This window comes from Mustelus asterias, chromosome 8 (genome assembly GCF_964213995.1).
Source record: "Mustelus asterias chromosome 8, sMusAst1.hap1.1, whole genome shotgun sequence".
NCBI lineage: Eukaryota > Metazoa > Chordata > Chondrichthyes > Carcharhiniformes > Triakidae > Mustelus > Mustelus asterias.
Window position 1 is genome coordinate 21,682,150 of NC_135808.1, and position 14,701 is coordinate 21,696,850.

The 14,701-nt window shown below is 48.7% G+C and overlaps 1 protein-coding gene across 1 annotated transcript in view; it reads left to right on the forward strand.

Annotated features, from left to right (window-relative positions):
* LOC144497682 (uncharacterized) overlaps positions 1-14,701 on the forward strand; it is a 273,548-nt gene that overhangs the window by 63,186 nt on the left and 195,661 nt on the right. The gene's annotated exons all lie outside the window — the stretch shown is intronic.

The following is a 14,701-nucleotide window of genomic DNA, read 5'->3' on the forward strand; positions in this document are numbered from 1 at the left end:
TCAACTTGACCCAGGCAATGGGGATGGCCGTGAGGTTGGAGGCGGCGTCGAAGAGCTTGGCGCTGTACCCCGAGGACCACGTGCAGTCAACGTGGTTGGAGCAAGCTCTGCTCCCTCCTCGCCCCGCGAACCCGCGCTCCCAGATCGATTCGACGACGGCGGCAGCTCCAGGTGGCCAGCGATGCTATTTTTGCGGTGGGGCCAAGCATCCACGGCAACAGTGTCCGGCAAGAACGGCAATCTGCAGCCAGTGCGGTAAAAAAGGCCACTACGGCAAAGTCTGCAGGTCCAAACCTAAAAACGGCAGTGCAGCTTGTAACCCTCCAGAACGGAGACCATCTCTTTCGGCGCTGCAGTACCCACGAGGTCCGACCACGTGCGATCTCAGGACGGCGCCATCGTGGCAGACAGAGGAGGAGGAAGACCACCAGGAGTCGCTGCGCTTGGAGCCCTCGGCCACATGCGATTCATGGGGGCGGCCATCATGGTCCACGACGACTAGGAGCGACCAGCAGGGGTCCTCAGCATCCACATCGGCAGCATGCAGCAGCGACCAGCAGGGGTCCTCAGCATCCACATCGGCAGCATGCAGCAGCGACCAGCAGGGGTCCTCAGCATCCACATCGGCAGCATGCAGCAGCGACCAGCAGGGGTCCTCAGCATCCACATCGGCAGCATGCAGTGACGCCCAGGGGCCAACGGTGGCGTCGATCTCTCTGGATCAGACCAGGCATTACAGACTGGAACATTCCATGATGGAGGTAAAGGTTAGTGGCAGAACTGTAAATTGTCTGTTTGACAGTGGGAGCACCGAAAGTTTCATACACCCTGAAACTGCTAAAAGGTGTGGACTCCGGGTTCTCCCTGCCAAACAGACAATTTCCATGGCATCACAGTCCCGGTCTGTACCGATCCAAGGACGATGTATGGTAACTCTTGAGGTACAGGGCACAGTTTACGAGCAATACAGGCTCCTTGTGCTACCTCACCTTTGCGCGCCACTTCTCCTCGGACTAAACTTTATGGCCCACATGAGGAGTGTGATCCTACAGTACGGTGGGCCACTCCCTTCACTGGCAGTAGGGAACCAGCCGCAGCCTCCAAATTGCCCAAAGCGCCCCGCGTGCAATCTATCCACCCTGAAGATCACGACACCATCCCTTTTTAAAAATCTGGTACCTGGCTGCAAGCCCATCGCTACTAAAAGTAGGCGTTACAGCGCTGAGGACCGGATCTTTATTAGATCTGAGGTTCAGCGGCTCCTCAAGGAAGGGATCATACAGGCCAGTGCTAGTCCGTGGAGAGCGCAGGTCGTGGTAGTCAAAAGCGGGAACAAACCTCGGATGGTCATCGACTATAGTCAGACCATTAATAGATACACGCAGCTGGATGCGTATCCTCTCCCGCGCATTTCTGATATGGTCAATCAGATTGCGCAGTACCGAGTGTTTTCTACCATAGACCTTAAGTCCGCCTACCATCAACTCCCCATCCGCCCAGAGGACCGACAATATACGGCTTTTGAGGCGGATGGTCGTCTATACCAATTCCTCAGGGTTCCATTTGGTGTCACCAATGGGGTCTCGGTCTTCCAGCGTGCTATGGACCGAATGGTGGACCAGAACGGGTTGCGGGCTACCTTCCCGTACCTGGATAACGTCACCATCTGCGGCCATGACCAGCAGGACCACGACACGAATCTCCAACACTTTCTACGCACTGCATCTCGCCTGAATCTGACCTATAACAGGGAGAAGTGCGTATTCCGTACGCGTAGGTTAGCCATCCTCGGATACGTGGTGGAAAACGGGGTCATTGGCCCTGATCCAGACCGTATGCGCCCACTCACTGAACTTCCCTTGCCCGCTAGCACGAAAGCACTGAGGAGATGCCTCGGGTTCTTTTCGTATTATGCACAGTGGGTCCCCAACTACGCGGACAAAGCTCGTCCGCTCATTAAGTCCACGACCTTCCCACTTACGCCGGAGGCCCAATTGGCCTTCAAGGTTTTGAAAAGCGACATCTCGAAAGCCACGATGCACGCGGTGGATGAATCCATCCCTTTCCAGGTGGAGAGTGATGCATCGGACTTCGCCCTAGCCGCCACACTAAACCAGGCAGGCAGGCCCGTCGCGTTTTTTTCCCGCACCCTTCAAGGCCCAGAGATTCGGCACTCAGCGGTGGAAAAGGAGGCTCAGGCCATTGTGGAGGCAGTCAGACACTGGCGCCATTACCTGGCAGGTAAGCGGTTCACCCTGATCACGGATCAACGATCCGTGGCGTTTATGTTCAGTAACACGCAGAGGGGCAAGATCAAGAACGATAAGATCTTGCGGTGGAGAATTGAGCTCTCCACCTATAATTACGATATTATGTATCGTCCAGGGAAGCTCAATGAGCCCTCGGATGCCCTCTCGCGCGGAACATGCGCCATCATGCAGGAGGACCGCTTGAAGGCTCTCCACAATGATCTGTGTCATCCTGGAGTCACCAGACTCTACCACTTCATAAAAGCCCGCAACCTACCCTACTCGGTGGAGGAGGTCAGGTCAGTTACTAGAAGTTGTCGGATTTGCGCAGAATGCAAACCACACTTTTATCGACCAGACCGGGCACATTTGGTCAAGGCCACTCGCCCTTTTGAGAGGCTGAGTGTAGATTTTAAGGGCCCCCTTCCCTCAACGGATCGGAATGTCTATTTTCTTAACATAATAGACGAATTTTCCCGGTTTCCGTTTGTTTTCCCCTGTGCGGACACGTCGAATTCCACCGTCATCAAGGCATTCAGTGAGCTTTTTACCCTGTTCGGGTACCCCTGCTATATTCATAGCGACAGGGGCTCGTCGTTCATGAGCAACGACTTGAGGCAATTCCTGCTCTCATTCGGGATTGCCTCTAGTAGAACCACGAGCTACAACCCTAGGGGTAACGGACAGGTGGAAAGGGAGAATGCTACAGTCTGGAAGGCTGTCCTACTGGCACTGAAATCCAAGGGCCTTCCAGTCTCCTGGTGGCAGGAGGTCCTTCCAACTGCGCTCCATTCTATCCGCTCCCTCCTGTGTACGGCAACCAATGCTACTCCCCACGAGAGGATGTTCTCATTCCCTCGGAAGTCGTCCTCGGGGACCTCATTGCCAGCCTGGTTGACGTACCCAGGACCCGTCCTTCTGCGGCGCCATGTGAGGGCTCGCAAGTCCGACCCCTTGGTCGAACCGGTCCAACTCCTCCACGCCAACCCTCAGTATGCCTATGTGGCATATCCTGACGGGCGAGAGGACACTGTCTCCATTAGAGACCTGGCGCCCGCAGGGGACGTAGCAACTCCTGTCGCTCCTATTCCCCCAGTCACAGATCCACTACTCCTCATTACTTCCCCAGACGTGGCGCGGTCAGCACCGGGACCAGTGCATAACACTTTTACTCCCATGTACAGCTTGCCTGAGACTCGGAGATCGGCGCCACCATCATCACCACCACCACCACCACCAAACGTTCCAGGATCCCCTACACCATCGCCTCATCAGGGCCGGCCGGCCCGGGAGTCTTTGAGGGGACAGCCAGATGTTGCTTTGAGAGAGCCACCGCAAGCACCTGCTCCGGTTTCGCAACCGGTGTTGAGAAGATCGCAGCGTCGGTGTGGTCCTCCAGACCGTCTGGACTTGTGAATCCTGTTATTTTTTTTGTCATTGTCTGTTTTCATCCACCCCGCCACCTTTGGTTCCTAAAGGAGGGGTGAATGTGGTGAACCATCGTTGGTTCACCACTGGGGTTGTTATTGTGTTACTGTTGGGCTAGGGTGTTGTTGTTATGGGGGTTGTACTATGTTGTTGGGTTAGGGTGTTTACCTGTCCTAAGTGTTATCATGGCACACTCCAGTGGGGTCCCGCCTCCGGTGGCAGGGTATAAGACCCCCTGCTCCGGCAGGACCCCTTCAGTCTGAACGGGTGAATTTGTGTTAGTAGTTTCATTGTTAATGTATTAAAGCCTTCAGTTCTAAAGCCTTGTTTCCGGGTGCTCATTGAGGTGCATCACTATTTGAAGCAGTAAAATTGTGCAACTCTTATCTCAACTCATTGCTCTGGATCCTGGGGCTGTAAATCAGTGAAGCTGCCCTCATTCCCCTGTTATTACCCCACCCGGAACTGCGCAGAATGATGTGAGCATGCGCAAACTGATGCCTGTGATCCCACCTTTCTCCCATTGGGGGCGCTGTTGAGGCACTTTCACAAACTGCAGACAATTGGCCCAAACATGCTGATTATTATTTCACTGTGAGCTGCTTGGTCGCCCCATTGAACCCCTTCAAAGATTTGCGTCCTGTTGCCTGAGTTTCACACTACTAACTAGCATTGTGATTACCTGTGTAACTGGGGTGATCAGTAAGTTTGCGGACGACACGAAAATGGCTGGACTTGCAGATCGTGAGGAACATTGTCAGAGGCTACAGAAGGATATAGATAGGCTGGAAATTTGGGCAAAGAAATGGCAGATGGAACTCAATCCAGATGAATGCGAAGTGATGCATTTTGATAGAACTAACGTCAGGGGGAGCTGTACGATAAATGGCAGAACCATAAAGGGTGTAGATACGCAGAGGGACTTGGGTGCGCAAGTCCACAGATCCTTGAAGGTGACGTCACAGGTGGAGAAGGTAGTGAATAAGGCATGTGGCATGCTTGCCTTTGTTGGACGGGGCATGGAGTATAAAAGTTGGGGTCTGATGTTGCAGTTGTATAGAACGTTGGTTCGGCCGCATTTGGAATACTGCGTCCAGTTCTGGTTGCCACACTACCAGAAGGACGTGGAGGCTTTAGAGAGAGTGCAGAGGAGGTTTACCAGGATGTTGCCTGGTATGGAAGGGCTTAGTTATGAGGAGAGATTGGGAAAACTGGGGTTGTTCTCACTGGAAAGACGGAGGATGAGGGGTGACCTAATAGAGGTGTATAAAATTATGAAAGGCATAGATAGGGTGAACGGTGGGAAGCTTTTTCCCAGTTCGGTGCTGACGTTCACGAGGGGTCATAGGTTCAAGGTGAGGGGGGGGCGATGTTTAACACGGATATCAGAAGGACGTATTTTATACAGAGGGTGGTGGGGGCCTGGAATGCGCTGCCGGGCAAGGTGGTGGAGGCAGACACACTGGGAACGTTTAAGACTTATCTAGATAGCCACATGAACGGAGTGGGAATGGAGGGATACAAAAGAATGGTCTAGTTTGGACCAGGGAGCGGCACGGGCTTGGAGGGCCGAAGGGCCTGTTCCTGTGCTGTATTGTTCTTTGTTCTTTGTTCAAACTCGCTGGCCCAAAGAAACCGCTCACTAAACATTAACACGGTTACAGTTAGGCAGAAAATGGGGCACAGAACAGGTGGGACTGGATGGTCTGCCTGTTACATTCTCCAGCAAATACTGAGTCACATTGACTTTAGTGAACCCTCATCAAATGTGATATGTCCTGGAACAAAAACAGAAAGTGCTGGAAAGTCTGACAGCATCTGTGGGGAGAGAGAATGGAGCCAACGTTTCGAGTCCAGACGACCCTTCGTCAGAGCTTCTCCCCCCACAGATGCTGTCAGTCCTGCTGAGATTTTGCAGCTTTTTCTGTTTTGTTTCAGATTCCAGCAGTATGTTGCTTCTATCTCAGTGATTTGTCCTGTCGTGTGTTGCTGCCCATGTCCAGCGTGGCCAGTTCCAGCACGGAACAATTTGCAGGATTGGAAATCACGCCACTAATCCTTCCTTCGTAAGATACAGGAGCAGAATTAGACCATTCGGCCCATCGAGTCCGCTGCAACATTCGATCGTGGCTGATATGCTCCTCATCCCCATTTTCCTGCCTTCTCCCCATGACCTTTCAACCCATTACCAATTAAAAATCTGTCTGACTCCTCCATAAATTTACTCACTGTCCCAGTATCCACCGCACTTTGGGGTGGCAAATTCCACAGATTCACAACCCTTTGGGAGAAGTAGTTTCTCTTCAACTCTGTTTTAACTCTCCGGGTCGGCACGACGGCACAGTGATTTGCACTGCTGCCTTACAGCGCCAGGGACCCGGGTTCGATTCCCGGCTGGGTAAGTGTCTGTGTGGAGTTAACACGTTCTCCCCGTGTCTGCGTGGGTTTCCTCCCACGTCTGAAAGACGTGCTGGTTAGGTGCATTGACCTGAACAGGCACCGAAGTGTGGCGACTGGGGGAATTTCACAGTAACTTCATTGCAGTGTTAATGTAAGCCTTACTTGTGACCAATAAATAAACTTTAAAGAACTTTAAGTTTGCTACTCCTTCTGCTAAACTATGACCTCTCATCCTAGAATGCCCTACCAGCGGAAGCATCCACTCCACGTCTACTTTATCCAGACCTTTTATCATCTTGTACATCTCAATTTGATCTCCCCTCATTCTTCTAAATTCCAGAGTGTGTCGGCCTCAACTGTTCAATCTCTCTTCATACGACAAATCCCTCATCTCTGGAATCAATCTAGTGAACCTCCCCTGAACTGCCTCCAATACCACTACATCTTTCCTCAAATACAGGGACCAAAACTGCACACAATACTCGAGGTACGGCCTCACCAATGCCTTGTATAGTTGCAACAATACTTCCTTATCTTTATATTCTATTCCTTTAGCTATAAATGCCAACACTCTATTCGCTTTCTTTATTATCTGCTGTACCTGCATGTTACCTTTCTGTGACTCAATTCCTCTCTTTCGCGGTGGACGATGATGATAATGATATCTTTGATGACACCAATCTCCAAATTCGTAGCAGCTTTCCAAAAAGCTGGAAATGGAACACGTATCATAACTTAGCTGCAAGTGAGCACACGTAAGGGACATCTCATGTTCAAGTGTAATGGGGGTAGTGGGGGATAACTTTGATTGAATGTCAATGATTCCCTGCAGGGATTGGCATGATTTTTCTTTGAGCTGAATTCAGCCGGGTTGTTTGAACTTTGCTCCGACAAGAAGGACTTTATCCAGGGGCCAAATTGGTTCCGTCTTTTTGTTAATTTTTGTTAATTTAGAGTGCAGAAGAGATTTACTGGGATGTTACCAGGATTTGATGGTTTGAGTTATAAGGAGAGGCTGGATAGACTGGGACTTTTTTCTCTGGAACATAGAAGGCTGAGGGGTGATCTTATAAAATAATGAGGGGCATAGATCAGCTAGATAGTCAATATCTTTTCCCAAAGATAGGGGAGTCTAAAACGAGAGGGCATTGGTTTAAGGTGAGAGGGGTGAGATACAAAGGGGTCCAGAGGTTCAATTTTTTCACACAGAGGGTGGTGAGTGTCTGGAACAAGCTGCCAGAGGTAGTAGGAGAGACGGGTACAATTTTGTCTTTTAAAAGCGTTTCGACAGTTACATGTTTAAGATGGGTATATCGAGATATGGGCAAATGCGGGCAATTGGGACTAGCTGAGGGGGTTTTTAAAAAAAAGGCAGCATAGACAAGTTGGGCTGAAGGGCCTGTTTCCATGCTGTAAACATCTGTGACCCTGTTACTCTACTTGGAGGAAATGATTTTCCATTCAGCACTGAAAGTTGGCAAAGCCGTGGAGTGAGTTAGAGACAGTGAAAGGGGGAGGGGGAGGTCTAGAAAGTTTGCCGGGAGGTAGCGCCGAGGTTGTCAGCTTCAAGGGGGAACTAATGCCACTAATTGGGGGGCACAATGGCACAGTGGCTGGCACTGCTGCCTCACAGCACCAGGGGCCCAAGTTCAATTCCGGCCTCAGGTTATAGTCTGTGCGGAGTTTGCACGTTCTCCCTGTGTCAGCGTGGGTTTCCTCCGGATGCTCCGGTTTCCTCCCACAGTCCAGAGATGTGCGGGTTAGGTGGATTGGCCATGCTAAATTGCCCCTAGTGTCAGTGGGATTAGCAGGGTAAATATGTGGGGTTATGGGAATCGGGCCTGGGTGGAATTGTGGTCGGTGCAGACTTGATGGGCCGAATGGGCTCCTTCTGCACTGTCAGGATTCTATGATTCTATGAATGCTCTTTTTATGGATGATATAACCAAAGGACAGCGCCTTGGTGACAAATTAAGTTTATTTAAGTTTATTCATTTATTAGTCACAAGTAGACTTACATTAACACTGCAGGGAGAACGTGCAAACTCTACACAGAGAGTGACCCAAGGTGGGAATTGAACCCATGTCCGGTGCTGTCAGGCAGCAGTGCTAACCATTGTGGCACCGGAGGGAGGCCAGGGTTAGATTCTCCGAATGGGAGCGCTGCCATCATTAACCTGGTTGACGGCTCAATGAAAAGTCTTTCAAATTGGGCTGTAATGCAAAGTGAGCCAGGCTGAAATCAAGCAGTTTGGTTCAGGCAGAAAGTCCTTGAGTATCCTTCAGACAGAGGGAGATAGTTTGTTGATATGCAAGGGGATGCAAGGTTATCATGGGCAGGCGGGAATGTGAAATTGAGTTTAGAATCGCGTCAGCCATGATCTCAGTGAATGGTGGAGAGGTCTTGAGGGGCCGAATGGCCTGCTACTGCTCTTAATTCATTAGTAAATGCCACATGGCCACTTATTTCCAGTCTGACTTAATTAATATTGCAGTGACGCTCGGGATGTTGTAATGCCAATTTGATCGCTGCGGTTGTTAAGCCGCCAGTTAGATAAACTTACCTCAGAAGGGAGGATTTCAAGCTGATATCAAGGATGCTGCAGATGTCCTTGACTTCAGTTAAACCGAGACCTAATCTGCCCTCCCAGGTGGGTGAGAAAGATCCCATGGCCTTGCAGTGAAGAGGAGCAGTGAGGATCTCCTTGTTATGTCGTCCTCAAGCAATATCACTAAAAAATATAGTTTCTGTCTCTTTGGCGATTGGTTGTGGAAGACACTTTGAGATGGCATGAAGCCATTAAACTAGTAACAAAAATACAAAGCCTATTTATACCATCAATAGAATCCCTACAGTGAGAAAGAGGCCATTCAGCCCATTGAGCCTGCACCAACAACAATCCCACTCAGGCCCTACCCCGTGAGCCCAAGTATTTACCCTGCCAGTCTTCCTGACTCAAAGGGGCAATTCAGTGTGGCCAATCCCACCTAACATGCACATCTTTGGAGTGTGGTAGGAAACCGGAGCGCCCGGAGGAAACCCATGCAGACACGGGGGCGAAAGTGCAAACTCAACACAGTCAGTCACCCAGGACCGGATTCAAACTTATGTCCCTCACGCTGTGACACAGCAGAGCTAACCACTGTGCCACCAAATGCAGCTTCCCAACAATAGTGCACATTCAGCCTCTTGCATTCAGGGAATGAAGTCAATGTAAACTGTTTGTACCCCTCTCACAACTTGCCTTTCCAACAAAGGCAGTAATGGACATCGATAACAAACAAAACCTTTGCATGAGGTCTGAACTCAATTGTCTCACTTTGATCTAAATCAAGGAAGTAACATTGGCTCTTCGAATTATCAAGCTGAAAAGGTTTTCCGACCCAAAGTGGTCTGAGGAGGTGATTGGTTCTCTGTTCATTTACATCCATCCAAAATCTGTCACATGCCACTGTTTGCTTCCAACATGCTTTGATGGATTTCCTTTCATTTGCCATCTGCGATAATCACACATCTTTCTTTTTAATATTATACCCAGGTGAAGGTCTATATGAAACCCATGGATAATCTTTGTAGTGCGGCCACAAGCCAGGAACATAAAAGAACAGTGACTATTCAAGAAAACTCGGCCTACCCCATATACTTCTTTGTTGTTCCATGAAGCATTGGCATTATTCCAATCACTGTGATTGTGTATAGCACTGGTGATGAGATAGTAACTGATGCCATTACAAGGAAGTTGAACGTTCTGGTGAGTGGAAATTATTTAGTGCATTATCTTTCCTCTTGCACTTGAAAAAAAAATTTCATTTAAGGGATGTGGGCGTCACTGGCTGGGCCAGCATTTATTGCCCATTCCCCTGAGGGCATTTAAGTGTCAACCACATTGCTGTGGCTCTGGAGTCACATGTAGGCCAGACCAGGTAAGGACGGCAGATTTCCTTCCCGAAAGGACATTAGTGAACCAGATGGGTTTTTTACGACAATTCACAATGGTTTCATGGTCATCATTCGACTTATAATTCCAGGTTTTTATTGATTCAAATTTCAGTCTGAGGTCACAAACAAAGAACAAAGAAAATTACAGCACAGGAACAGGCCCTTCGGCCCTCCAAGCCTGCACCGACCATGCTGCCCGACTTAACTAAAACCCCCTACCCTTCCGGGAACCATATCCCTCTATTCCCATCCTATTCATGTACTTGTCAAGACGCCCCTTAAAAGTCACTGTCGTATCCGCTTCCACTACCTCCCCCCGCAATGAGTTTCAGGCACCCACTCCTCTCTGTGTAAAAAATCTGCCTCATACATCTCGTTTAAATCTTGCCCCTCGCACCTTAAACCTATGCCCCCTCGTAATAGACTCTTCCACTCTGGGAAAAAGCTTCTGACTATCCACTCTGTCCATGCCTCTCATAATCTTGTAGACTTCTATCAGGTCTCCCCTCAACCTCCGTCGCTCCAGTGAGAACAAACCAAGTTTCTCCAACCTCTCCTCATAGCTAATGCCCTCCATACCAGGCAACATCCTGGGAAATCTTTTCTGTACCCTCGCCAAAGCCTCCACATCCTTCTGGTAGTGTGGCGACCAGAATTGAACACTTTCTTCCAAGTGCGGCCTAACAAAGGTTCTATAAAGCTGCAACATGACTTGCCAATTTTTAAACTCAATACCCCGACCGATGAAGGCAAGCATGCCGTATGCCTTCTTGACTACCTTCTCCACCTGCATTGCCACTTTCAGTGACCTGTGTACCTGTACACCCAGATCCCTTTGCCAATCAATACTCTTAATGGTTCTGCCATTTACTGTATATTTCCTATCTGTATTCGACCTTCCAAAATGCATTACCTCACATTTGTCTAGATTAAACTCCATCTGCCATCTCTCCGCCCAAGTCTCCAACTGATCTACATCCTGCTGTATCCTCTGATGGTCCTCATTGCTATCCGCAAATCCACCAACCTTTGTGTCGTTCACAAACTTACTAATCAATCCAGTTACATTTTCCTCCAAATCAGTTATATATATTACAAACAGCAAAGGTCCCAGCACTGATCCCTGAGGAACACCACTTGTCACAGCCCTCCATTCTGAAACGCACCCTTCCACTGCTACCCTCTGTCTTCTTTGACCGAGCCAGTTTTGTATCCACCTTGCTAGCTCACCTCTGATCCCATGCGACTTCACCTTCTTCACCTGTCTGCCATGAGGGACCTTGGCAAAGGCCTTACTGAAGTCCATGTAGACAACATCCACTGCCCTACCCTCATCAATCATCTTCGTCACTTCCTCGAAAAACTCGATCAAGTTCGTGAGACACGACCCCCCCGTCACAAAACCATGTTGCCTGTCACTAATACGTCCACTTAGTTCCAAGTGGGGATAAATCCTTTCTCGAAGAATCTTCTCCAATAATTTCGCTACCACTGATGTAAGGCTCACCAGCCTGTAATTACCTGGATTATTCCTGCTGCCTTTCTTAAACAAAGGAACAACATTGGCTGTTCTCCAATTCTCTGGGACCTCCCCTGTAACCAGTGAGGATACAAAGATTTCTCTCAAGGCCCCAGCAATTTCCTCCCTTGCCTCTCTCAGTATTCTGCGGTATATCCCATCAGGCCCTGGGGACTTGTCTACCTTAATGTTTCTCAAGAACCCCAATACCTCCTCCTTTTTGATCTCAACATGACTCAAACTATCTACACATCCTTTCCCAGACTCATCATCCACCAATTCCTTCTCTTTGGTGAATACTGATGCAAAGTACTCATTTAATACCGCGCCCATTTCCTCTGGCTCCACGCATAGATTCCCTCCCTTGTCCTTGAGTGGGCCAACCCACGCCCTGGCTACTCTCTTTCTCTTTAGATATGTGTAAAAAGCCTTGGGATTTTCCTTAATCCTCCTGGCCAATGCTTTTTCATGCCCCCTTTTAGCCCTTCTTACTCAAGTTTCTTTCTATTTTCCTTGTATTCCACACTTGCTTCGTGTGTTCCCAGCCTCCTAGCTTTGACAAATGCTTCCTTTTTCTCTTTGGCTAGGCTCACAATACCTCTCGTTATCCAAGGTTCCCAAAACTTGCCATACTTATCCTTCATCCTTACAGGAATGTGCCGGTTTTGAATCCCTATCAACTTACTCTTGAAAGCCTCCCACATGCCAGATGTTGATTTGCCATCAAACATCTGTCCCCAATCTACATTCTTCAGTTCCTGCCCAATAGTGTTGTAATTAGCATTCCCCCAATTTAGCACCTTAACTTGAGGACGACACTTATCTTTATCCATCAGTACCTTAAAGCTTATTGAATTGTGGTCACTGTTCCCGAACTGCTCCCCAACTGAAACATCGACCACCTGGCCGGGCTCATTCCCCAATACCAGTTACCAACCGACTCAAGAACAGCTTCTTCCCTGCTGCTGTCAACCTTTTGAATGGACCTACCTCACATTAAGTTGATTTTTGTCTACACCCTGGCTATGACGGGAACACTACATTCTGCACTCTCTCCTTTCCTTCTCTATGAACGGTATGCTTTGTCTGTGTAGCGCGCAAGAAGCAATACTTTTCACTGTATGTTAATACATATGACAATAATAAATCAAATCAACTCAAATCACCATCTGCCATGGTGGGATTCGAACCTGGATCCCCAGAGAGTTACAGAATCACAGAATTGCAGAATCATAGAATACCACAGTGCAGAAGTGGCCCTTTAGCCCATCGAGTCTGCACCGACGCATGAAATGCCTTGCCCTGCCCACCTAATCCCACTTGCCAGCACTTGGCCCATAGCCTTGAATGTTATGGCGTGCCAAGTACTCATCTCGGTACTTTTTAAAGGATGTGAGGTATCCCGCCTCCACAACCCTCCCATTTGATTTGATTTGATTTATTATTTCACACGTATTAATATACATTGAAAAGTATGTTTTTTGTGTGCTATACAGACAAAGCATACCGTTCATAGAGAAGGAAAAGAGAGAGTGCAGAATGTAGGGTTACAGTCAAAGCTAGGGTGTAGAGAACGATCAACATAATGCGAGGTTGATCTATTCAAAAGTCTGATGGCAGCAGGGAAGAAAGTGTTTTCGAGTCAGTTGGTGCGTGTCCTCAGACTTTTGCATCTTTTTCCCGACGGAAGAAGGTGGAAGAGAGAATGTCCGGGCTGCGTGGAGTCCTTCATTATGCTGGCTGCTTTTACGAGGCAGCAGGAAGTGTAGACAGTGTCAATGGGTGGGAGGCTGGTTTGAGTGTTGGATCGGCTTCGTTCACGACCCTTTGTAGTTTCTTCTGTAGGCAATGGATGTGATGTAGTGAAGTTGAGCAAGTGGGCAAACACGTGGCAGTTGTAGTTTAACGTTGATTGGTGTGAAGTTGTCCACTGCTGCAGGTAAAACAGAATGGTGAAGGATTATTGAAATGGTGATATATTGGGAAATGTAGATGTGCAAAATGGACCTGTACCTCCTTGGACATCAGTCATTGAAAGCAAGCGTGCAGGTACAGCAAGCAGTGAGGAAGGCAAATGGTATTGTGGCCTTCACTGCAAAAGGATTTCAGTACAGGAGCAAAGAAGCCTTACTGCAGCTGTACAGCACCTTGGTGAGGTCACATCTGGAGGATTTTGTGTTGTTTTGGTCTTCTTATCTAAGAAAATGTATACTTTCCATGGGGAGAGTGCAGTGAAGGTTCACCAGACTGATTCCTGGGATGGCGGAATAGTGGTCTGAGGAGAGATTGGGTCGACTGGGCCTGTATTAACCAAAGTTTAAAAGAATGAGGGGGACCTCACTGAAATATATAAAATCTTGACAGGGCTCCACATAATGGATGCAGGGATGATGTTTCCTCTGGCTGAGGTTGGGGGGAAGAGGTCTAGAACAAGGGGTCACCATCTCAACATCGGCGACTGGCCATTTAGGACTGAGATGGGGAGAAACTTGTTCGATTCAGGTTGGGGCTTGATCGGGTAGATACTGAAAGATTCTGTTGGTCAGGAATAATATATGAAGGCACAGCCTCAGGATGAGGGGTCAATCATTTAAAATGAGGAGAAATTTCTTCACTCAAAGGCTTGTGAATCTTTGGGATTCTGTACCCCAGAGAATTGTGGATGTTTCATCACTGAATATATTGAAGATAGACAGATTTGTGATGTCTCAGGGAAAGGAGGTTTACAGAGAGTAGGCCTGAAAGTGGAGATGAAGCAGAAAATCAGCTATGATTGTGTTGAATGATAGGCTGAATGGTCTGTTCCTGCTGTTATCTCTCATGTATTTTACTGACTGAGGGTTAATGTCTAACCCCGGCACTCCCTTCTCACACGCCATCACCTGCTGAAAACACTGCACCCAGAAGGACCAGCGCTATCAGTACCTCTGTGAGCCTCTCCCTCTCAGTGTGTGAGCTGTGTCCTGTACTGATACTGTCCCTCTCAGCGTGTGAGCTGTGTCCTGTACTGATACTGTCCCTCTCAGTCTGTGAGCTGTGTCCTGTACTGATCCTGTCCCTCTCAGTGTGTGAGCTGTGTCCTGTACTGATACTGTCCCTCTCAGTGTGTGAGCTGTGTCCTGTACTGATACTGTCCCTCTCAGTGTCTGAGCTTTGCCCTACACT